We start from the raw sequence: 26,288 nt of genomic DNA, 5'->3' as shown, positions 1-26,288 counted from the left end.
TCGTGAGATTTGGGTCTGGTGTAGGTGTGGTGCTATGCTGTGGGCAGGGCCTCAGGCTGCACCTGCGCATTAGCACCGCACACGCCCTTGTGAGGCTTATGCGAATATTCTTCTTCTGCACCATCCATGAATGCCCTGCACTAGCTGGCGGCCTGCGCCGTGGGTGGCTGCCCTGCCTGAGAGAGACTCAGACACACGCACAGGCTGGTGAGTTGCCCTATTGATTTGTAATTGTTCTCCCTCACGAACTCGGGGGTAGCAATAGCTGAACTAAGATAGAGTAGAGAAAGAGAAAATTGGACCCGGTGGTAGTGTGTGGATGGCAGGCTGACAGTGGACATTTCCAGCCTACTCAGTGCTGCTTACGTCCAGTTGGCATTAACTAAGTCCAAAACCCCAGAACACATTTTAGTTTCATTGAATGTGGGTGCAGCGGGCAGGACTAGAAAAACAGTGCAGCACCATGGAGTTACTTACCTTGGCCTCCTATCTATGATCGGGAGAGTGTGATGGAGATGTTTGCCCTTGTACATTGAACCTCCCACTGCTCCATCTCCCACATGCCTTCAACGACTGAGTAAATCTTTCCTCTGCCTTAGGCCCTCTGTAAATGAGTCTTTTTGCTGTCAGGACTCAACTTCCCGAGAACACACCCCCAACAAGTATGTCAACGTGTATGGGTTTTCTGTGTAACTGGCACTGGCAACTGGAGTTGTAACTGTCACTCAGCTGGTTTACACTATGGTTGATCCTGAGTGTAGCTTTCCCTGTATCTTCATCAATGAGGAGTCTGCAATGGAAATGCCCCTACTGACAGTTACCTATATTTAGAAATGCACTTGGATAGATTTGCGGGACCCCACACTCAGCCCCTAAGAGCTTTTCTTTCACCTGTGCATATGATTGGACTTAGAAGTCAGTGATTACATGCTATGCTTTACAATTTTCAGTACACAATAAGGAATGGTCAGGAATACCTTCCATAATTTTATACACCATTGGCGCACAATGGGGGAAGATTAAAAGAAAGAAAAAAGTGTGTGCATATGTGTTGTGAGTGTGATATGCGTACGGCATGGAGTAGAAGTTGTGACAAATCCCTAGAGGTTATCAGGTTGTCACTTCGCCCCGAGGGGGAGCCCCTTCCCAGGAGGCCAGTGTGGTGAGGCCGCTTCCCAATAGTTCCCCTGGGGGTGGTGCACAGTGGGAGGATCTCATGCAAAGAGACTTCCCGTCTGGGGACAAAGGAGAACCTTTTTGGGAGAATGCGGTATGACAACCCTCCGCCAACATCTTGTACACATTCCTATCCCATTTTACCCAACTCCCTATCCCATACTTCCATGTATGTCTGTAAGTCTGAAAACGTAATAACTACAGAGATAAGGAAAAGCAGGGACTACCTAAAGGAGGCCTACTGGGATGAAGAGGAGGTGCCAAACAAGGATGAGCAATGCTGAGAACCTGAATGAATAGTCAAGTCTTTTATGTCTACTTAGGATAAAGACAAAAGAAGGACTTCCCTTGTTGTCAAACCGTCTGTCAAGCCAGCCCCTAAGGAATAGCAGGTGTGGAAGCAGTGAGATGCAGGCGCAGAGAGATCAGGGAGCAGAAGACTCAGGCGACTTGCTGAAGGCGGCTCTCCAGGACCGGATGTCGGTCGGTCCTTTAACCGTAAGGCCAGCCAAAGCTACAGACTCCCTAAGAAGGTGGATCACAGGGTCCAAGAGCCATACTTGCCTTGCCGGCAGTCACGGGTCATAGAAGAAGACGTGAGAAGCTGACAACCGCGGAGGAGGAACGAACGCCCAACTCCAGTCTCTTGAAGAGCCACTGCCATCTGCAGGAGTAGCTAAAGGTAACTGGGGTGGGGTGGGGGGCCGTCAGACCGGCTGGAACATAGGGAGGATAGCAGGGCCTAATCCATATTTGTGAGGCCTAGGAAGAGGCCAAAGAGGATCTGGGACCCAACGAGAAGTTTTTAAAGTTACACATAGGTATGTTATATTCCATGAGATGATATGGGAAGCTTGTAACTGGAAAATAAAGCACAGAAAATGTGATCGACCTAAGTTCTAATACTCTCAGTCTGGGACTTAGTGGACCAGTACATGTAAATATAAAAAACTAATTTATTGGCCATAATATCTTCCAGGTTGCCACCATGTGCTTTTTGACAAACTTGTGTAATGGATGTTGCAGTGGTTTGACTTCTTATTGCCATGTGGTTGATAATGATTGACATATAAAGACCAGAGAAAAAGTATTCATAACAAAGAGTTTTAAAGGATTCCCACACTGTTCTTCTAACTCTATAAAGGGGAACCTTCACTCAGGTCTCAGGTCTCAGCTCCAGACCTTGAGCATGTGGGTGGACTCTGTAAATGGGGTTATGGGTGATGGGACTTCCAGCAAGGACCTGAGCCAAAGGATGACTGAAGGATGTCCGAAACTCTGGATTGGATTTTCACTGTGCTCTTATTACCTCCCTGCTTCCAGCCACCTGCTCAAGTCTCTCTCTCCCTCGACATCTCAAATTTTGTTCCTCCACCCCACGTAGGTGTAACTTAGGATCCACTACCTTCTTCCCATTCCTACTGTTTTCTTCCTCTCAGTAAATCGATTGTCTCCCTCCTCCTCCTAACAATATTCCGCTCCCGCAACACACTTCTGTCTATCCATTCCTGCATCACTACCTTAATGTTCCACCAGTGCCACTCTTCACTTCTATCTTCCACCTCCTCTTTCTCGTTCCAAATGTTTCTACTATGCCAGTTCTTTCAATAACTCTTGAACCATCTCCTTATAACTTTACTTTATCTCATTCTCTTTCCTTAACCACCCCTCATCAGTATTTTCTCTCTCCAGCCATATGCTCTCCTTCTAATCTTCTTCATCCCCTTGCACAGCCCTTTACCCTTTTGTGACCTGACCTCTCATGTAACAACCAGTTGTCGAGAGGCAGATGAATGCATCATTCATAGCGTCGGTCCCTCCCCTGCATCTATATCATAGGAATGAAAGGAGTGCATCATTTATGGCGTCTGTCCCTTCTCTGCCGCCATACCTCAAGTACGAGAGATGCTATTCACTAAAGCAACCCGACCAACCTTATCCTGGAGTGATTAAAGAAGAAATGTACTTGCAAGCTCTAGCAGACATGAACATGTTGTAACCAAAGATGACAAGAGCAAGTGACATCTCTACTGAAACTGGCACATGTGGACGCACTGGACACGAACCAGGTATGCACTCACCATGAAAATACACAGACACTGGATCAAAACTTGCATTTAGACATAAAGAATGTTAACTGCACCAATAGACACTAGAGAACATATAATCAATGTATACGCTGAAACGCAATGCAAATGAGATAAGCGCAAATCTTGCTTAGTATAGAAATGTAACAGTGGATAAAATAGACAGTGCAGCCACGTTCGAGTGAATGGGAAGCATCGAAGAACCTTGAAGCTGCGGGAAGATCATACCAGCTGAATTAGCTGAAAATACAGATCCGAGCAGACCAGACAATATCTGCAGATCTCCTGCCAAGGTTACTGTGGAAAAGGGTGGTTTGGACTGGTATTGGAGAGAACAGAAGATAATAATTCCCAAGAGTAAGACACATTTTGCTTAGATTAAGTAAAGAAAGGGTAAGGACACCTGTATTAATATGGGCTCAAATCCTAGTAAAAGTCGAGAAGAATAATTCAAAACGTGGACTCCCCACACATGACGTACAGTTGGAGAATAGAAGCTATTAATTAACTCCAGACAAATCAGAGATGGTGACTTATTTAATTGGGAAAACCAGCACCTTGATGCCGCTCCCCCTACCACTATTGTTGCTCATGTGCTGATGACCTGCCAAGTGTCTGAGGTTGGGGAACTAATGCCAACCAATCACTGTTCTCAAATGATGCCATCTTGTAACTGTTACTGTGGCCAATAGTATGTTGTTGTGATGATGTCTTTTTACATGTAATCTATCTAGAGGTGGTTAGAGGTGTGGCCAGTAGATAAGTAGTGACTAATGAAGATACTAACGCCTATAGATTGTATACATAGATGATTCCCCTAACCAATCCCACCTTCCCATATATTTTTGGAACCAAGATCGGAATGAGACATCAGTTGTGATGTATTTTTTATTCTTAAACTGCTGTCAAGCTTGAGAAGGATGACCGTGTGGAGACTTTTGGTGTTTTCTGTTGTCCCTGTTTTATCTGGATTTTTAATAAAACAGGTCTTTGTGAATTACCTTGACTCTACCATTATTGGGTGCAAGATTTCCAGGCCTGTTTGTTCCACTCAGGACTGGGGATTTCCAGTCCTCCATTACATATGGTTGCGGCTCGGATTGTCGAGTCTTCCTGCTGTGATCCTGACGACTGTGGAGCGACCCGTGGAGACCAGAAAATCACACATGAACTGAGACGGTCGTCAGGAGCCCCCTTGGAGAAAATCCTGCCCGATCCACATGGGTTGCCCCGCAGGGCAAAGGCAGAGCGAGCGATTGAGGGAGGATCGATAATGAAGGCCTCAGCCGGTCACAGTTTTAAGTATAGAGCATCAAATTGGCAAACGAAGGTCGAAGGGATTGGATTTGGCTGTAAAATATTGGGTAAGAGTGATAACGGATTTATTTATGAGAGGATACCTGTAGCCATGGTTGTGGAAGGTGGTGCATTAAACCTTGTGACAAGGTACTAAGTTATTAAGATATTGAAGAGAAAAGGAGATTTCCGGTGACACGGTCAAGTAAGGGTACGCCACGCCCCATTTGGGGTAACTTCAATAGATAAGAGGATACTTTGTAAGAAAAGGCAGGAAGATGGCCGTAGGTTTGGGGTTTTATCTTGTGTTATTTTGAGGGTGTACCCATGTGTGTAATATTTGCTGGTGCCAGCGGGAGTGTGAGAAGTGGTTTAAGTTGTAAAAAGTAGGCATTGTGGATATTGGTTTATATCGTAGAGCATGTGGAGCTGTGAATTGGGCTCAAAGGGCAGAATCCTGAGCATGGCTGGCAGTTGTGGGGCATACCCAAACAGTTGTTGTGGCCGAGAGGCTTGGGAAGAGGCATAGAACGTGTTGAAAATAGGGGACAGTAGTATTGACAAAAGATTGTGAAGTAGAAGTGAAGAGATAATACACTAAAATGTTTATTGTGGTCCAGTAAGTATCGGCAGGGTATCAGATAATAATATCCCTATATATATGGTCGCAGTATATAATGTCGCTGGGAAAAGTTTGTGGCAACATTACATAGGTGACCATATATATATAGGGACAGAGGCAGCAAGGGTTGCGGGGATGTCCCCCGGCCCTCATGAAAAATAAAAAAAATTATAATGTCCCTACAAAAAACAGCAATTTTTCGGCTATTTTTTTGCATGGCGATATTTTTGAGGAGACATTATTACATGAACCATCGGCAGTGAAGTGTGTCATGTGCCATCATGGGAGATACTCCCCTTATGCATTTATGCAAATCCCTTCCAGAGTATAAAACTAAGCTATGTAAATGCAATGCGGAATCGGTGCCGGGCACAGCAGGTAAAATAATTATGGCCTGGCCCCAGGAGGGCACTCTTTCGAAATACAGCCTGGAACACATGATGACATTTTTACACGCTGCATATAAAGGAAAGAAGCTACAAAGGAGATTAGCCATTTTAGGTGTTATGAAAGATGTTTTGGGATGATGTGGAGGAAAAACTACAAAGAAAGTGGGTGCTTCATCAGCACAAAGGAGAGGGAACAGCACCCTCGGCTCCTCCTCCCTCTCCCCAGAGCATCGATTTGCCAGACAGAGGGTGGGGATTTTATCCATTGGAAAGAATTAAAAGGAAAAGCAGGGTATACTAACCCTGTATATGTGCCCTCTGCTTACAGTAGTGAAGATGCTATAAATGGAGCCAAGGTGAATAATCAAAGTCAGTGTATATATGCAATGAGTATAACAAGCACTGCGAATTGCAGGCAAAGCTAACAGAGATTGAAGAAAAGATTTGAAGACAAAAAGACAGACTGAGTTATTAGGACGAGACCATGACCACCCCGAGTGAGTGGGTGGGAGGACAAATATTGCTTAAATTAGACGAAAGGAGCATGAGCGACAGTAAGGACAGAGAAAGTGAAGTTAAAGAGAGACAGAAAAAAGAGGAAGAACATGCACGACAGAGAAGGAAACATGAAAAAGAAGAACGTGAATGGGATAGAATAATGGAGGAAGTGAAAGACAGGGAAAGAACACAGAGCAAATGAAGAAAAGGACAAGAAACAATAGGGAGAAATGAGAAGGGAGCTAGAACGGGACAAAAGAGAGAGAGATGAAAGGGAAAGAGTGAGGAAACAAAAGGAAGAAAGAGAAAGGGAAACAGAAGAGAAGATAGCAAGGGAAATGGAAGAAAAAAGAGAGAAACATATTGAGCAGAGCCAAAACAGATGGCGAAAAGAAGTTCAAAAGATTTGCAAGAAACACATACTTCGAGGGAAGAAGTAAAGTGAGGAACCGGAGAGGGAAAGAGAAAGGAGTTTAGAATGATTTGCTCATTGCCACCATTGGGGAGAGAGCTGACAACATTTGGAAGAGAGCGGGGTACCCCAGGGTGACAATACAGAATAGGACTCATCACGGGGCACCATTTAACAATTGCAGTGCAGATGATGGAGGGTGCTCAGAGAGCAATATCCTGATACGTCAGACATGAGTGTGATTATGATGCACAAGATGCGTGATGATGAAGACACCATTGCTTATATTCAAGATATTCAAGAGTATTGGTGTCTTGAGACTCGAGAACTATGGGACAAAACTATAGCTATTTTCATTCATATATTGTGTCAAGGGTTACCCAAGCCAGTGCAGAGGCAACTGAAAAAAACTAGTGGGAATGGAAGAAATCCAGAGATTCAATTGACTATATTTCACCACTGTCGATTATTGCAAGAGAAGGCCAGAAAGACTTAAAGAAAGAAAGATAGAAGAAGCAAAGTTAGTTCAGAAAAAGCTGTCAAAGTTTTGGGTGGAGAGAGCTGTGTTGACAAGTGGAGAGATAGTGGTTACAGAGGAGACACAGCAGATACAGGCAATGACTGGAGGGTATTTTGCAGTAAGGGGAGAATATAATTATTGGCCTTGAGCAAGAGGGATTGTGCCTAGAGGAAGAGAGTTTGGATTTCAAGCTCCACAAGGAGGAGGGTTTAATGGGGGACAGCCCAGGTTCAGAGTACCACCTCAGCAGTGTTGGACATGTGGGTAAATGGGACACATCACTTGAGCATGCAGAAGCAGAGGAGGGATGCAACAGTACTGGCAGGACCCAAGAGGGCGGACAATATATCCTCCACCATACAGTGCAGAACCACCCAAATATTATGCCCAAGATCACACACAGTATCAGACATATGCAGCACAGATATAACCTGTACAACCTGTACAACAGGCACTGATACAAGCACAACAGCCACCAATACAAGCACAGCCAGACCCCATACAGGCACAGCAAACACAGATGCAACCGCAAGCACTGGTACAACAGAATGCCATAGCAACCTGGAATGCAAGTGCAGGAGCACAGACACCTACACCCAGAATAGGTAGTGTGACTGTAGAGGGAGGAAACCCTTTCACCAGGAAAGGGATGAACCAATACCCGGAATAGAACAGCCCACAGACTGACTTAATGTGTTCACTAGACCCACAAGAGGAACCACGGGTTGGAGTGACCATAGGTGACAAGACATTTTTCTTCCTTGTAGATACGGGGTGACCAGGTCTTGTGCTAGTGAGGGGAATATTCAATGTCAGGCATTGTCAGGCATTGCATAGAATTCACACAGTTTCTCTGGGGCTACACATCTGGTTCCTTTTACTGACGATTTGCCTATTACTATAGGAGAACATGACCTTTCCATGCTACTATTATAGTCACGCAAGACACCAGTGAACATAATGGGTAGGAATATGATGAGCATGCTTAATATGACCCTATCATTTACTGACCAGGGGATAGTGTGCTCCACCCCAGGAATTCATTATATGAATGCACAAGAATGTATATCTGCATTTTTTGGGCCAAAAAGCACAGCAGGGCATGCCCATGGATCCCGAAGTATTTCGAAGTATTTCAGTTTGGGGTACACCTCTTACTAGCAGGGGTAAGGGGTAAAATATTGCGGCTACCTGCAGAAGGGCAGACTCACAAGAGTGGTTTTGGAGGACTTTGGTTGTCTTTTATTAGTAAAGGATTAGCTATTTGTGGTGTATGTTGATCATAATGTTCCCTCTTGTGTTTGTGTGTGTGGTCATAAGGCCCCTTTTGTCACCTTTTTCTTTTCACCCTTACTTTCCCACAAGAAAATTTAAAAAAATAGAAGGTATTTTTCCTGTCCTCTACCTCTGTTCCTTTTTTTGTAACCCCAAGAGCAGTAAAGCCACCAAATGTTCTCAACCCCTTTCATTCTATACCTTATCTCATTTAGTTGTGTATGCCTTACTAGACATTGGCCCTCATTACGACCCTGGCGAAAAGCAACTGACCTGACCGCCATAGCGTAAATAGCGTTTCCGCCATTGCACGACGGAGTAAAGTGCGGCTAATTCTGACCCATCGGGCACGAGCACTACGCCTTGGCGGAAGTGCAAAGTCCGCGATGGCGGAAATGTCCCCAAAACGCCCCTCACCGCCGTCGTACGGCGACCTAGGTGCAATTCCGCCACCGGACATAGCGGTCACCGTAATGAGCGGCAATCGGAAAATACGGTGACCGTAAATATACGGAAACGGAAGCAAAAACATGGTCCCGGAACGGGAAACAGCACGCCGTACACCTATAAAATCAGAATTTTCACACAACCATTAAAAATACTACCCTGAGAGACATCCCAACCCGTCATCCACCCTAGTGAAACCAAAACAATGGGAAAAGTAGCGAAAAAAGCGTGCGACCGCAAGCGGCAGGTCCACTTCTCACGTGAGGAACTCACGGTGCTCACAGAGACCCTCCAGGAGAATGCTGCCGTCGTCTTCTCGACGCAAATGACCAGGACGGCACTTGCGAACAAGAAGGCCATATGGGCCCTGGTGGCACAGCGGGTAAGTGCGGTGGGGACCGCACCCCGCAACCCACAGCAATGCAGAAAGCGATGGGACGACTTGCGGATACGCGTACGGAGCATACTATCCGCCAACCGTAACATTGCCACAGCTACCGGGGGAGGATCGGAATCACCCATCAAGTTGACCCCCTGGGAAGAAATCTGTGCCTCCACCATTGGAATGGAGACCATAGAGGGAGTCGGAGGGATGGAGAAAGGAGTGCAGACATCCGAAGAATCAGGTAGGTGTCCCAAATAAAACTATGCTAAAACCACAATGTCCAATCATGTGAAGTACCATGTGTCCACATAGTGCAACAGAAACACATGTCCAGGAGAACGTCCACTTACATTGGCCTGATAGCGTACATTAAAAGTCAAATTAAATAAATAAATAATTAAAATTCCTAAAAACACCCTCTACACGTGCAGCAGGCACCCCCTAACTGCAGGCTGCAATACAACTGCACCCTCAATCCACACAAAAATGAAACCACCTCCAAGGCCCTGACCCAAATCACCCTCAGGTACCACACCAATGCATGTGATACATTGGCATTCCAATTTCCACAGACCCATAAATAACGCTCGCCCTCCTTTACTCCACCACAGGGTCCGATTCAAACGACGAGCTCCAGGACACCCCTACCAGCACACCTGCAAAGAGGGCCAAGACCAACGGCCAAAGACCCTCCACCTCAGCTGCACGGATCAAGACACGGCAGCAGCACAAATCAAGTGGCAGCACACAGGAGGGGACTTCAACAGGCACCCCAGCAGCCAGCATGGCCACAACACCACCACCACCACAGGCCCCCCCAATGGATGCCACAGAAGGCACTGCTTCTGGTGGCAGCAGCACCATAGGTGACACTGCATTAATGGCAGCATGCTCCGACACAGAAAACGGTGATGTCGATGTACGATCCATCCATGACCTGTCTCAATCCCCCTGTTTGTTTCATCCCGTACACCATGAGGATACCACGCAGGGGCACTCACAAGACGACGACTGGCCATCCCCCACAAGCCCTGTGTCAAGGCAACATGAGGTGATCAGCCCCTCTGTGACACCACCGCAAATGGCCATGGCCCAGCAGAGGCAACAGTCCCTCGACCAGGTGATCGTGCAACAGCAGCAACTGGCCACGCTCCTCAAGGACCATGCTGATGAATGTGGGGGTACCAAGGCAGCCATAGAAACATGTACAGAGACACTAAGGGCAGAAATGGAGAGAAGCACCGAGAGCCTGAGAGTACAAATGGAGAGAAGCACCGAGAGCCTGAGAGTACAAATGGAGAGAAGCACCGAGAGCCTGAGGGGGGAACTGCATGCGACGTCCAAAGACGTATGTGCTGAACTTGCCGCTGTGCGCTGTGTGCTCACTGAGCTCTCACAAACCCTTAGGGACATGCATGGACGTGAGCAGGCAGAGACATCATCCGTTGCAAGTTCCGTCCAGGGCAGCCCCCAACGTAGATCTGGGAGGAACCTGCGCTCCACAGGCAGGGGTGCCCCTGATACCCGGAGAGGGGGCTTGCAATAGCGTCTGCCCACTGACAATGAGCATCCTTGGACACTGGTGTTCGGGGGGGAGGTAGGAGGGTGGAGGGGGTGTGTTGGGCTTACTTGGGTGGCGGGTCGATGGAGTGTGTAACACAATTTCACATATGCTATAAACATTTCACAATCATCCAATGAGATGTGTGGACATTGATCTTTGTGTACGAGGCCATTATAGGCGTACAGTCCATATTGTGCATGTTCCAGACACACACAGTGCCACAAGTCCCGTGTCCATGCATCAGCCACCAGGCGTGAGTGCTAGAAGCATGAATCTATGATAATCTGACGAATTTCACGGCCCTCCTGTGCCTCACGGACTCCTTGAAGTGCTGCCACATCCCCACCGACATCATGACCATATTCAGGTGCTTGCAGTTCTGCGTCAGGGGGCATGGGCACATTTCTACGTATGCACATGTTGTGTAGCATGACACATGCCATGACCATCTTTGCAACCTTCTCATGGCGGTACAGGAGTGCCCCGCCAGACCTGCTGAGGCAGCGGAAACAACCCTTCAGTAGGCCGAATGCCTGTTCTATGACTACACGGGTACGTGAGTGGGCATGGTTGTAGTCCTCCTCATGCTGGTTCTGTGGGTTCCGGAGTGGTGTAAGGAGCCATCTCTTCAGTGGATACCCGGCATCACCTGTATGTGGACAATAAAGGATGTTTGAGGAATGACATTGCTACGTAAGCAACCCCCCCCCCTTCCTGCCAGGTCATTGCCGCATCACATACCCCACATTATCATGCATGAAATGAGACTCACCGAGTAGCCAGGATCTGTTCCCTGCATGTCGCTCCATGTAGCGTGGTATTGTAGAGTTCCGTAAGACCATGGAATCATGGGTTGATCCAGGAAATCGGGCACAACAATGTGTAATGATCCTGTTTGAGTCACACACCATTTGTACATTAAGAGAATGATATTGTTTTCGGTTGCGGTACTGGGCCTCCATGGCATGTGGGACAACCAATTCCACATGGGTGCAGTCGATGGCACCAATGCAACCCGGTATGCCGGCAAGTGCATGGAATCCCACTTTTATGTTCGTAATTTCCTGCTCCGAGCGTGGTAGAGAGATGTAGTCGTCTGCGTGCTTCAGGAGGGCATCGAGCACTTGCAATAGTGTCCGTGACAACAGTGGCTGTGAAATGCCTTGCAACTGTCCAACTGTGTGCTGGTAGGTGCCTGTGGCCAGGAAGTGGAGTACAGACACCACCTTCAGTAGGGGTGGGATGGCGGTTGGGCTATCTATCATGCTGACAAGGTCAGCGTGTGTCATGTCCACAATGGCGGTTATGGTGTCCCGGTCCAAACGGTAGAGGGTGTGGATCTGCTCATCAGTGAGGTTGAACCGATGTGCTCGGAGGCGTGGGATTGCGGGCTGCCTGCGTGGTGGTAGTGGCTGTGCTGGTGGGCCTTGCTGGCCCTGCCTTGCCCTCCTCCTCCTCCTGCGTCTCCTCTGTGCGGCCGGTTGTTGTAGTAGTTGGTGTTCGTCTTCTTCTTGAAGTTGGAGTACTTGCAGTGCTATCAGGTCCCCCAGGGCCAACATCGCTAGTCCTGCCGGTAGCATTTTGGAGTGGGTGTGGTTGTGGGAGGGGGTTGGGTGTGCAATTTATGTGTTTTCAAGCTGTATAGCCTCCACCTGTGGTGATTCATTCCACCTGTGCAAGCTGCAATCCCCTTTGGGCGAGCACATCCCGCACACAACGCTGCAAATCGACGCATGGCATCTTGCTATTACAATCATGTATTTCATCCCGATGGCAGTGAGATATTGCTTCATATGTTAATTCTGCTATGGTCCCATTGTTTCACATACTATCTTTGCAGTCGGGAACAAACTTGTGAAGGGTCAGTGGAATGTAGTACTCGATTAACGGTGGACCCTCATGCAGCGCTGTACCGCGGTTCACCGACGGGCGGGGCGTCCCATTTGTGAGTGAAGCCAGTTGCCATTTTCACACACTGCCGCACTAAATGGATGGATTTGTGATTTCAAGCGGTCACAGATGCCTTTTCGATGTGATGTTGCAAATGAGGAATTCGAAGGACAGCGCTTTCGGTTTCCAGCTAGCGGCGAGGAGACGCCCACAGGTCTGACTGCAGATAGAAAGTTCTATTGTTTAATGTCCTTGGGACAGGGGCCATGCCGAGAATGCAATGATTGATATGAATAGTATGGGATGCGCAATAGCGTAGTGGAGGATAAGGCAGGACGTTCCCAAATACATGTTACTTCACAACACTAGAATTCCGGCCTGGAGCACAGTGGATTTTGCAGACTGCATTAAGCACAGACTCAATGGAAATTTCAAATGTTATGTGAGTAAATAATCAGGCGTTTTTATACCAGGATGAGGGAATGATGTATGGATGCATGGACAGATGATTTAATAGAGAGTCTGCCATGTACATGGCTTTTTGGAATCTATCAACTTCCTCTGCGCTATGTGATGCAGGGCTGCCATAGTGGGACCATCGTCTATCTGCCCTTGTTGAACCCTCCCTGCCTCGACGCGCCTTCAAACACTTGTGTCTATGCACGTTACTAATCCCATCTAATGGATTCTGTTTTAACAGACAGATGCACACAAACACTTGTTTGTAATAGTGTTTTCACCTCGATTTATATAGTTATGATTCGCAAGTGATTTTTGGGTGCGAATAATCCTTTTGAGTGGGCTAGCATGCATATGGCTGTGGATTTAGTGTGATCTTTGAAGTGAGTAATTCAAATGGAGTTCAGATGCCCATACTATTCTTTTTCGTTTAATTTGGGTGACAGGTATCTCCTCCCCTTTTGCCGCTGCCATCTGTATGCCACTCCTGCAGATGGCTTTTACTCCCGACACCTGCTGCTTCGTGTTAATCAGTGGAGCACCATTACGATCTTATGGGACGATCGCCAATGGCCCACATGCCCTTACGCAGTACTAGTGGCTAGGAGCAACATTTCGAGCATTCAGCTGGACTACTGCCTACCTAATGGGACGGCCCTGCGGTTCTAGGCGCTTCCATGTTGCCTTTTTGAACGTGAATGTAGCCCCTGTGTACCATGGAGGAACAGGGCGTCACACAAGAAGAAGCTGGTCATTTATTGCGGATGCAGCCCACAATTATGAGATATGATTTGGAGTTCATGCCCTAATAGCTGTATGGCCCGGGTGATTTTGTTGTGCATTAAATTTTGATTATGATATTGACCGTGTAGCGTTATTCTTTGCAAGTAATGTAGCATATTCCTATTTGTGGAGCGATGTATTGTGAGGAGATCTGCTTTGGGTTCGGCCTTCTGAGTATAGTTGCGTGGTACTGTACTGGGCGCGTTTGCCTACGAAGGCCAGTAAGGTCAGGGATAGGGGCTGCAATTATGTCTGTTTTGATGATGTCATGCTCATGGGAGGGGGATTAGCTTTTGTGTAACAGATGCCGGTCAGCCAGGTGGATTGGTGGAATGATGTGATTTTCAGAATATGGCTGGTCACAGGTGCCTGTGTTTGCGTGCGTTTCTTGGAAGGAGACTGAGGTCATGTCCATTGGAATAGCTTCTGTATTCGTGCCATCTGTGCCCTACGAGGAGTTGTGCAATGTGGCCAGGGAGTGGTGTACAGGCACTCAGTAGGGCCTTTTACGGTTGGTTTGCGATGCCGTACTTCTCACCATGGCGGATGGCGTTAGGTACATGTCCGCTAGGGTCAGAATTCCCGTACCGTTGCGCCATGGTGGTAATTACGGTTTCACAGTGCGCGCGTGCGCGTACTTGGTGCAGTTAGCGTTGGCGTTCACTACGGTGTCGCTAATGGCATCGTACTTTACGGTGACGGGTCATAATCGCACCGAGCGGCATTCGATGGCGGTATTGCATTTCCGCCATCGTTTTTCGATTTCCGCCAGGGTCGTAATGAGGGCCATTGTGTGACTTCTTCCATTTGTTCCACTTACCTTGAATTTTAGCCATTTTTAAATTTAAAAACTATTTTCTTTTCAATTCCCCTTGTTCTCAAAAAACAGAAAAATAGTCCCCATTTGTATATTAACCAAAGAGTCCCTCCCATGTGGTAGAATCCTTCCTGATTGTCTGTCTGAGTCTCAGAGGACAAGGATGTTGATTGACAGTTCATAGCTAGAGTGAGTGACAAGCGTACACTGCTTTATAGGTAATTGGTAGACAGCCATATCACTCACTGGTGCTTTCTGAGGTTGGATAATCATTGGGGATGTCTTTGGAAGAGGAGTGGAGGCAGGGTTGACAAGGAAAGGTGTGCCACTGCAACAGAATGGGGAGGAGATGTAGGAGGAGATGGAGGTAGGGTCTTCAGAGGGGACCATGCCGGTACAGGCAATCCCTGTGCCAAGTTGCAGTAACAAGCTGATAAAGTGTCTGGAGAGTTGCACTTGGAGGCTCTAGCTATAGCTAATATAATGGCAATGAGGGATTACATGGTACCTGTGGATACACTGCAAGTCTTTTGGAACAATGCCTCCATGTGGTTCAACTTTGGAGTTGGATGGGTAGTGGTGGTAACTAAGGACAAGGAGGGGAGGCAGGTGGTGGTGCTGTTGGAGACGACATAGGAGCAATAGTTGGATGAGGCAGAGTTGGTGCCCTAGCAGACGGCTCCGGACGAGGCTGATATTGAGGCCTCTGCGCCCACAGCTGCTGCTGGAGAGGGGGCAATGGAGACACAGACTTCAAGTTTCTGGCAGGACAGAGGACATCCTTCCCACCCATGACAGTGCCGCCCTTTTGATGGGCATGGGAATACTTTCACGTTCTGAGGGGGAAACTGATAAGGGAGAGGAAGGCATCTCCAAATGCAACCGATGCCAGAGGCTAGTTAAGAGGGCTTTACCAAGGAAGGGTTGTTCCTTGGGGTCCACAGCAATGCGTTGTGACATGAAATGGTGGCTTATTAGTCCTAGAGTGCACAAATCACTTTCCACTGATCCCTCTTCCACAGGATCCTCCAGCAGGGGGGAGGGCAACGAGGGAGTGCCCGCTACATCCTCTCGTGAGGATGCACCTGCTCATGGCTGGACACACTTGCACAAACAGCCCTCGATACCCTGCCCTCTCAGCCTTCCCAAGTACAGCTAATCCCTGTGCATACTACTTCAGTAGCATTATCCAACAGCCGAATCTTGTTTTTAACACCACCAATACACTGTTGCTATTGCTGGTAGCCTTTGTGGTTGTGACTCTATGTGGGCAGGCAGGGAGAGGCCGGCTGATGTGCCATGCTGATTTGTCCTGCCTGTATGGCCTAATAACCATCAGTTAGGAGGAACTGAACCACACAGCAGTGGCCAATGCTGTGTAGAGAGGTACATGCTCCAGTACCACCCTCCCCTTTTGTAGATGACCTGGCAGTGGGAAAGAGAATGGGACAAGGACAGACATGGTTTAGTGCTTGCCCTCCTACTTGAAGTGATAGTCCCCAAATATTGCAGATGCCGTTCTTAACATGTGCAGTCACAATGAGAATCATTTGCAGAAATGTCTTTCCCAGCCTATTGTTTTGTGGAAAAAAATGCAAGCATATCGTTTCAAGCATATAGTTGAAAAGGGAGGTTTTTTTTGTTTGAAAGATTAGTTATGGCGTTCATCTGAGTTAATGTAGCAAATCCGGAATCAGTTAAACAGAGCATATTTCATTGAATCCAATTGCTGGCCCATATAACACAGAGTTGTGATCTTGAGATTTGCGATGTGGTATACTATCTTCTAAAAGAAAAAATCCAGGTAACTATGTTATGGTTTCTTATTTGCAGATTTCATCTCCAAAATGCAAAAATGCTACGAGCTAGGAATGATCCTGCTGAGTTCATTTTTGCACACAAGTTCCGATAACTGGCATTCTGAAAATCAGACCATTATAGACCTCTGTGATTAAGTCCTCTGCCTGGCTCTGCTCAATAATGGGAGAGTAACTAAGGGGGTTGGGTGTCACCCCAAGCCAGTGGATGCTGGGCCCAGGATTGGTATGTGGTGGATCCCTGGGTCACTCTCCTGTGGTCCGTTTTGCTTGACGGGGGCCATTCACTGTAGCCTATGTGATGAATCCCACCGACTCCTCACTAATTCCCTGCCTAAAGTCTCCTCCTGGATGGCCAGGCAAAGGCAAATGCTTTCTGATCCTGACCTTGGGGGTAGTGTTCGGAGGGAGGGTCACCTGGGAGGAGAAAAGGCCCAGGGGAACGAGAGGACACCGTGGGATGAGACGCAGTATTCGTCTTCCTCTACGGAGGATAGCTCTGCAAGTATATAATGGTGTGTTGTAATAACTATCTTTTTGTTCCACAAGATACACATGTAAATAGGGGTGAAAATAATTACAAACTCCTAGCTCTTGGGAGAAATAAAAGCCCTTCCAAAATCCTGGGGACTGGTAAAGCTAAAAACCTCCCTAACGCCCAAAGACACAGTGAAAGGAAAGATGTAAATGATAACGACTTAAAAGAATTGCCAACCTCTTTTCAATCAAGTCTGGTGACTAATTTTGATGATGTTCCTTTAAAGAATGTTATTAAGAACAGACGTGGGTTTAAAAGTAAAAATCAAACATGAAAACCTAACTTTGTCATTTGGAACTTCGAGCCCCATAATTCCCTAAGTACCGGGATGAAGAAGAGGATTCAAAAGGTACAATGTTGCAGAAGTGCTCAGCTCGTAAATTCAGAATACCCACACCTGAGGGAGACAGAGGCGCGCAAAAGGCCCCCTCGGGTTCAGGCCATAGAGAAGGAGAAGAGCAGAGGATGCAAGAAGCAGAAGCAGCGTGGTTTGTACTGGCACCCCAGGCAGAAGCTGGAGGAGAGAAAATAACCCGGGACCACTGTTTGGCAGATATCAGCTGCAGGTCCTGAGAAGGTCTGTGTCTCCCGAAACATGAAGTGCAGAGGTTGTGCAGTAGGAAGCTTGCAATAGAGGAGTTTGTCCTCTGGAAACCTATTCTGCAGAGGCTGTGCAGCGGGAAGCTGTCTCCGGTGGCTGGTGTGTACCCAAGGGCCTTGAGGTTGTCTGCAGTGTCTGGCATGCACCAGAGAGCCTTAGGAGAAAGAGGAGCTCCTAGTGCAGGTGGCACGGGTGAAGGTGGACTAAGAGAATCAGTTTGCCAGGTTGCAAGGAGTCACAGAAGCAGAAGGCCTGCGAGTGACGAGGGGAATGGAAGGGCATGCCTTACCCTGTGAGTTCACAAGCTGGTAGTGACCCCGGAGTGCTCCATACCCGCTCGCACATTCAAGGCAGACGCTCAGCAAGAAAGCAAAACTTGCGTATGACTGAAAGTAGTTCTGAGGGCCATTTTGAATAATGAACTAATGAAAAGCAGTGAAAGCCTTAGGTAACAAAGCCAAATGACTGTGGGCCTCACCATAGTGTTGGCGATATCCCGGCGGCAATTGTACTGGGATAACGACAACTCTATTAGCGCTACCGCTACTCACTGGATCCCAAGTAGTGGTAAGGCAGGAATTCCCCATTTGTTTTAGAGTCCATAGGACTCAATGGGGATTTTCTGTACTATTACTGCCGGAGGTAATAGTGCCGATGGTAATAGCGCCAAAAGTGGGCGGAAAGCTGGAGATTTACCTCCAGCTTTCTGTCCAAACTCGGGATAGCAGAGACAATGTATGTGTTTTGTGGTGCTAAAGGAATAACTATGCAAAGCTGTTACAAAGAAGTTATATTTATTGTGAATTTCCCGGTTGTGACAAATCATTCTGACCAAGAGAATTATTGTTGCTATTGATGAAACTGAGAACCTGTTCAAGAAGGAGCAGTGCCTTCTATGTTCTTTTTTGGAACTTTCTGTTGACAAGTTGAAGTTGCACAGAACTGTGTTGGATCTTTGTTGCAGACCAGGATTTCCTTATTTTCTTTTCTTGAACTGTGAAGCAGAATCCAGCTTAAAACTAGGGAAGGGGAATTTGCCCAGGTTATGAAGAGGCACTGTGGTTACATTACACATTCAAACACTATTGTTTTGAACTGCCATGCATTTCCTTATTTATTTATTGTATGTAAATCTGTGAGGGACATATATCCTTTGTTGGAGTGTTTCCCTTCGCTTATTTTAGGCAGGCAAATCCTTGTCAGGTTATCCAACCTTCTAATATAATAAAATAGCATTTGTTGAGAAACCTTCACAAAGTTGTCCACCTCACATTTCTGACCCCTCACACCTTATCAAGCCTTCCCCCTAGATAGACACCTTCCAGTCCCCCTTATTAAGAGATGGACCCAAAGACCCTCCACATGCTTCTAGGGACCCCAAGTGAAGGTTTGGCGAGACCCTTCTGACCCAGGAAGTCCTAGACCAACTTTTGTGGGTCCGACAGAATTCATGGATCTGTCCAGGTCTGCAGATATCTGAGGTACCCACAAATCTGGACAGCTCACGAAGTCTGCGAATTCGCAAATCCAATGCAATGCTCCATAGAACACATTGAACATGAATATATGACTAAACCAATCCTATAGCCTCTCCAGTACACTTACATATACAAGATAAGCTCACAGGCACGGTTCAACCCCAAGCAGCTCTCCCTAACATTCCCCACACACACAGAGAAATCAAAATTGCCACCAGGCTTAGTGTAGGATACCAACAATTGATTAGTTGGGGCAAACCAGGATTAACTGCGCCTAGGATAATGACAGAAAGCAGATTGGTTATCCATTGTGACCGTAGTGTAGGATTAGGTTAGCCTCCTGTATACCCACATGGCCCAGGAACACATGGTCCAATCACAGCCCAGTAAGCAAAGCAACTAAGCCCTTAGAAAAATTCAATTCATTCAAATGAATATTTCATAGGTATTTTTTTAATGCCTAAAAAAAGTAATCAAAATGTGTATATTTGCAAGCTCATTACAATCAAAACATTAGACAGATATAAATAAGAAATCTCTGTGCAATGTTCACAATCAAACATCAATAGAAAGAAAGCATTAGCGCCAATTAATGCAATCACCCCAGTGTAAACAATATTACACAGACAAATGTTAACAATTTACAACCACAAGCATTACATATAGACACACAACATAGCTTACATCAACACAAAATAATTTTAAAATATATCTAATGGTTAACCAATGATTGTAAACCGAACACAATTGCATTGACATGTGCCATTTGGCTAAAGTGTTCCGGGGTATATGCAAAGTCCATCCTTTCTTCAGGCAGTTCATTGATTATATTAAATTAATGAGCCAGCTTAAGTTTCAGGTGCAGTGGCCTAGTTATTCTTCGGCCCAGCCTTCCTCAAGGCTTGAAGCATAGTTGACAACGGTGGATAACATAAATATTATAGGTCATTTAAGCATGCACGCCTTCACCAAGGTATGCAGCTGAAGCAGTTCACCATGCTGATGCTTCAGCTTTGCCTGCGACCCCAACAGGATGGCAGGAGTGCTTGTCCAGTGGTTTTGACTCTTGCAGGGCCTTCATAGTCTGCTAGCAAATCCTGCAAATGGAGTGATACAATGAGGAATCGCACCCCAGCCCACACTAGAGAGGTGCAGCCAATCAAGGGAGGACATGCACATATGGAAGAGTACCTGCTAAATGTAAACCAGGTAGTTCAGTATGGCAGTGTGGGTTGCAGGGGCAGGAGGCACATATTTGCTGAAGGCTGGAGATTGGCAAGAGATGGAGACAGAAGGAGCTGGAAAGACGTTTCTCGAGACTGGAGAGGTGGATAGAGATGGACAGACTGTAGGAAACAGGAGCGGTGGAGAGAGCTGGAGAGTTGTCAGCAGGAGAGAGTAGAAGATGACATCTACAGAGGAGCTACTAAGAGAACATGGAAGGAGATGGAAGTAGTAAAAGGAGCAGCAAAGGTTAAGGAGGCAGATAATTGTAATCATATGAATAGGCAGGTCTTATGGGAAGTCATTTGTAAACTTGGGACAGAGCCATCAATACTGATTATTCTTCTCCAACTATTCTCATACCTAAATGTGTAATACCATGTTGGTCACAATGGAGAGAAGATTGCTATTTGAATCAGTCATTACTGCAGCCAGTCACTAGAGCTATTGCATAGCAGCAGAGATGCTTGGGTGACAGTTTTGGCTAGGACATTTATGGTGACTGTGTACTGATGAGAAGGCTAATGTAGAAGTCTCAGACTGGTGGCACTGCAATGATGTGATACCCACTTTAAACCAAGCCTTTCCTCAGCACACAGTTTTCTTCCACATAGTGTTGTTGGTGAGATACTATCACTCTTTGTCATGCATGAGACATTCCATGCTTTGGGTTGTTTTGGTAGGGCAAAAAGATGTTTTACTAAGCCAATCTGGCTGCTAAAGTGGCGGTAGAGGAGTTGATGATGTGGCTACCAAACACAACATTTTGTACTATCAAAAGGTAGAAGTACTGATTATTTTGTCTCTTTAACTGTGACATTTTCCTCTTCCTCCACAATATGATTAGTTTCTCAAATCATGTGTTGTGGCCTGAACTCAAATGGATGTCCATTATTCTACTCATCATCGTCATCAGACTCATCAGGGAATGAACATGGTGCTGAGGTGGTAGACCAGGAACTTCCCCTATCCTGCACCTCTGTACTGTTGGCTGATTCTCCCAGCTCATTGACAGGCACGATTTGCAACTCACCTCTCACTTCTGCCTCAGAGACAGTGACTTGAACACCATCCTCCTCCACCTCTTCCGGGTGAAATACTTTATTTATTTTATTTAATTATTGGACATTTGTATATCACCTATACACGTGTGTTTCCAGATGCCACAAGGAAAGATGGGGAGGGGGGAGCAAGGGAATAACAACATGAAATAAAAGACAGATATATAGGCCTTGTGACAATCCGACCGTGCAAGTGCTTGAGAAGGTGGGAAGTGCAAGGGGTCAGGGAGAAGTGCAGGAGTGGGGTGCCCCCAGGAACGGGGTCAAATAAGTGTTGGGGAACAAGAAGGCAAGTGCAAGGGGGAAAAGGGGGAAAGGGAGGGTGAGTGAGTTGGGCAGGGTGGACCAATTTGAGCTAGTCCGGGAAAGGGATCCCAAGGTCAAATGCAAGGATGCAAGGGGGACTGGTGGGGCATGGTCTCGCCCCTTGTGACTCTGAAGGGACCAGTCCCCAGTCGTAGCGGCAGAGGTAGAGTTAGCCAGGGAGGGGGAGAGGGAAGGAAGAGGAGAAAAGGAAAGCACCAATACCAATAGTGGACACTACTAAATTATTTTATGTGGAGACACAGGCTTCGGTCCGTTATGGGCCAGGCAGGGAACAATCAAAACCCTTCGCTGTGCAGAAGGGGTCAGCTAAGGATGTGTCTTGGCACCACTCCTCTTCTCAATATACATTCAAGGAATAGTGGCTGCATTGGAGGTGGGTGCCTTGGACACCCGCAAAATTGCAGCAAAGAGGCGGCCAAACCTCTTTTTCGCAGATGACGCTGTGATCCTTGACACATCACCAAAGGGCTGGAAAACATCATTTGATATCTTTATGGGAAAGAGTAAGGAGTTTGGGCTAGAGTTGAACACTAATAAAACCAAAGTTATGGTCTTCAAAACCCCTTTTGCTAAATCCTGCCCTTTAAAAATATAGGTAGATGCCCTAAAGTTGGAGCAAGTTAAGTGTTTTGATTACTTGGGTATTAGGTTTAAGGAAATGGGTGGATGGATCAACTTCTCAAGGCAGAAATTAACCTAGGTAAATATAGTGGGGGTATTAATTCCTTTTTCTCGAGTCATGGTAGCAGGGCAATCTCGCCGGCCATAGAACTGTTTGAAAAACAAGCTTTTCCAGCAGCACCTTTATGGATCTGAGATTTGGGGCTATACTAATACAACATCTTGATTTTCAACTGAGAAAATCTTCTTAAAGAAGCTACTGTTGCTACCAAAAAACTCCCCAACCTCAATGGTCCTAATGGACCTCCAAATGTGGCCTATAGCCAACCAGATTGCCTTTAAACCTACACTATACTGGGTAAGACTTTACCTATAGAGACGCTTTGAAGGGGTCTAAAAGTTGTGGTTGAGCAATTCATGTATAACTGTTATGTAGGTTGAATGCTAAATCCCTTTGGGATAATACCCTTGAGTGTGTAAGAACCTCAAAGGTAAAACTTAAAGTGACTGCAAAGAGAAAAGCCATGTATAAGGTGGAGTTAAAAAGGTCCTCACTAATGAATGTGCCTGCATTTGTGCCCTGTAACATGATGGTAAAAGGTAAAAATATCTTAGATGAAATCAATCCTCCTTACAAATGCTAGTTATATATCCCTGTAAGATTAGGTATTTTGCACACAGCATGGTACACTCGTTTGTGGTCACTTTGGAGATCCGGTAAATGCCCTCTTTCATTAGATCTAAGGGGAATGTATCTTAAAGTGTTATTCAGTGATTATAGGATAAGTAATACATGAGAAACTATGCAGTTGTTAGCTTGTACAGTTAAGTGGAAAGTGGTGTTTGTCTCTTCAAGATATGTGCACCGTACCTGGTTACTAAAAAAGAGGCTGATGGGTAATGTTTAACTTAATATCTGGAAAGTCCTCTGTGGATGAAAGCTTGCTCTCCTCATAGGGGGTGTCATTAGACTGCAAGACAATAACTGCATGATGATTTGATTGTAACTGTTACATGTGTTTTAACTTTTACGTGTGTCACTATTTTTAAGGTTTTCGTAAGGAATTACTCTGATGAATTGTCTAAACCGAAAAAGCATTTGAAATGAAATGAAACAAAAGTCTTGAGAGGTTTCCGGAACTTTAGAAGATCCGGCTCAAATCGGAAGGGGGAAAGAAGGCCATTCCAGAGGGAGGAGCCAGCCGCAGAAAGGGATCTACCTCCCACTCTCTGTTTGGAGCAACGTTTGACCTACAGGGAGTTGGAGCTAGATGACCGAAGGACTCTGGTCAGGAGGTATTTAGGGAGGGAAAGCTGACAGCCTTGTTGATGATGCATAAGGTCTTGAATTGGATCCTTGTCATCACTGGGAGCAAGTGGAGAGATTTAAGGGCAGGAGAGATGTGGTCCCTGGGCTTGAGGCCAAGGATAATATGAGGTATGTGACACGAGCCGAAACAGTAAAAACTCTCTTCATTGTCTGCATATAAAGATAGTCCTTTATGAATAACCGGCGCCCCGTACTGCAGCCTCCACCTTCGTTCTCACATCCCCAACCGTCATCTACACTCACGTCATCGCATTCCACATTCACTCATACCACGGGCTGGAGGCCTCGAGACAAGAAGCCTCGGGACATGGAATACAAGAAGCCTTGGAACGTGGAATACTACATAATACTTGCTGTCCTATTCGGGATTAGTTGGATGGGGCGAAGTGAGGAAAGAGGTAGATTGATGAAGAGACTGATGCAGTAGTCAAGCCTAGAGAGAACCAGGGCTCTGGAGACATTGAGCTTTTGGGGGAAGGTGAGGAAAGGTATAATGCACCTGAGAAGGTGGGGCTGAAAGTTGGACTTATAGGCAAGGTCTGTGATGTGTGGAGAGAAAGAGAGAGAGGAGTCAAAAATGATCCCAAGGTTTTTTGCCTCACCACTGGGTGAGGGGATGGAACCCAAGGAGTCTGGCCAGAGAGAGGGGGGAACAAGAAGCAGGCATCCCAATGAGTAGGCTCTCTGTCTTACTGTCATCAAGGCAGAGATCATTGGCAGAGCACCATGCTTGAATAGCAGTCAGGCAGTCAGGTATGAGGGAGTACTAGGAGGAGATAGAAGATGGCAGCTTGAAGGAGAGCTGTGTGTCATCTGCATAACACTGGAAATGTGGTGAAAAAGTGGAGATCAGGTAGGCCAGATGTTCCAGGTAGATGTTGAAGAGCCATGGTGATAGAATGGAGCCTTGGGGGACGCCACAGGTAGACAGTCTGGTGGAGGAGAGAAAAGGACCCCACTTGATGATGTACTACTTTGTCTTCTGCACCAGAGTGATGTGTGTTCGAAGGTGCTGCTGCTAATTGAAAAATGGATGCCTTAAATTTACCATGTACACATTGGTACCCACTATGCACACAGTAGCAGCTGTGGCTTATATTACATACCCCGTAGCCCGGTCTCCCTCTCCATCTGGCAATTTGAGGTGCCACTGATATGTTTACAATCAAATGGTCCCTTCTCCTCCCTAGTCACAAGTTGATGGTGTGCCTTTTTAGCTCATACAAGTACAGCTGTGGAATATGATTTCCTCCTGCATCCTAAGAATTCTAAGACTCTTCTTCTTTACTAGATATGTGTTCATTATGCCACACTGAGTTACAGACACTACTCTTACTGCATTGTATGAAGTGGAAGACCTATTCTCCACAACTAGTATTTCCACTCATCCATCAAAAAATATTTCACCCAGCAGAACCACTGGATAACATTTTGACTCTGAAGATTTCCAATAATTTTAATTCTTAACTAGCATTTTCTCTCATCTGTCCAAAAGGTGGAACACTCATTTAAAGCCATTGTGTGTAGTACCCAAATAATTCGTAGACTTTTTCTCCACAACTAGTATTTTGTCTCATCACAGAAATATGACACTCATTTGCAGCCATTAATATAATCTCCTCCTGTCCCCTATATTTCAAATACTTTTTCTTCACAAATAGTATTTTGTCTCATCACAAAGAGATAACATTCTATTGCAGCCATTTAAAATAATCTCTTTCAGCTCCCAGATACTTTTAGGTTATTTTGTCTTCAAGTAGTATGTTCTCTTGTTCATCACAAAACCTTTGTGCCTACAATAAAACCACTGAATGTACTTACTTGCCTTCAAAGAATTCAAATTTGTTTTTTTGACAAATAGTATTTTCTCTCATCCCTTACAAAAAGATGGCACACTCAGGTACAGTGGCTCAATATAATCTCATCCTACCACCAAGGAATTCTAAGACATTTCTCTATACTGGTATTTTCTCACATCCATCAAAGAATATCATATTCAATACAACCACTAAATGTTCTCTACTGCCTCCTAATATTTGTATGTTTTTTCTTTGCATCTTGTAGCCTTACTCACCTATCACACAAAAATGACAACTCAGTCACATCTACTGAATACAATCTCCTCTGGCTCCCACAAAATTCTAAAAACATTTCTTTGAAAATAGCATTTTATCTTGCCACAAAATGATGATGTAGTGAGTTATATATAATATTCAGTAAAAAAAACTTTGTTAAAGGGACGTTATGGTTAAGTTGCGCTACTAAAAACCTATGAAATTCAGTGAAAAAACTTTGTTAAAGGGACGTTATGGTTCAAAGTAAAACCGAAAAACCCCTGAAATTCGGCAGTTATGGTAAGATAAGCAACCATAACTCGCGCCGCCACCGTGCACTGCTAACACTAACACCCAGGACATCAAAGATGACATCACAAATGTCATTGATGACATCACTGGTGACATCACGTGGCTGGCTCTCCCTTTTTTCCTTTCCTGACATATCTAGGCCACATGATTTTCTTCAGTAACAGTCAGGAACTAAAAATTGTAAATTACTATATTCGTAGACTTATCCTTCAAGTATGTTCTTAGAATAATTCCCTTATGGTCCAGTCATATCATATGAAACATATACATAGGAGAAGTCACAACCTTGAAAGACAGCAATCCTT

The sequence above is a fragment of the Ambystoma mexicanum genome, chromosome 4p (assembly GCF_040938575.1).
Source record: "Ambystoma mexicanum isolate Mex_15411 chromosome 4p, UKY_AmexF1_1, whole genome shotgun sequence".
NCBI classification, from domain to species: domain Eukaryota; kingdom Metazoa; phylum Chordata; class Amphibia; order Caudata; family Ambystomatidae; genus Ambystoma; species Ambystoma mexicanum.
The sequence above is the reverse complement of the archived record's forward strand: the minus strand, read 5'-3'. Positions refer to the sequence as shown.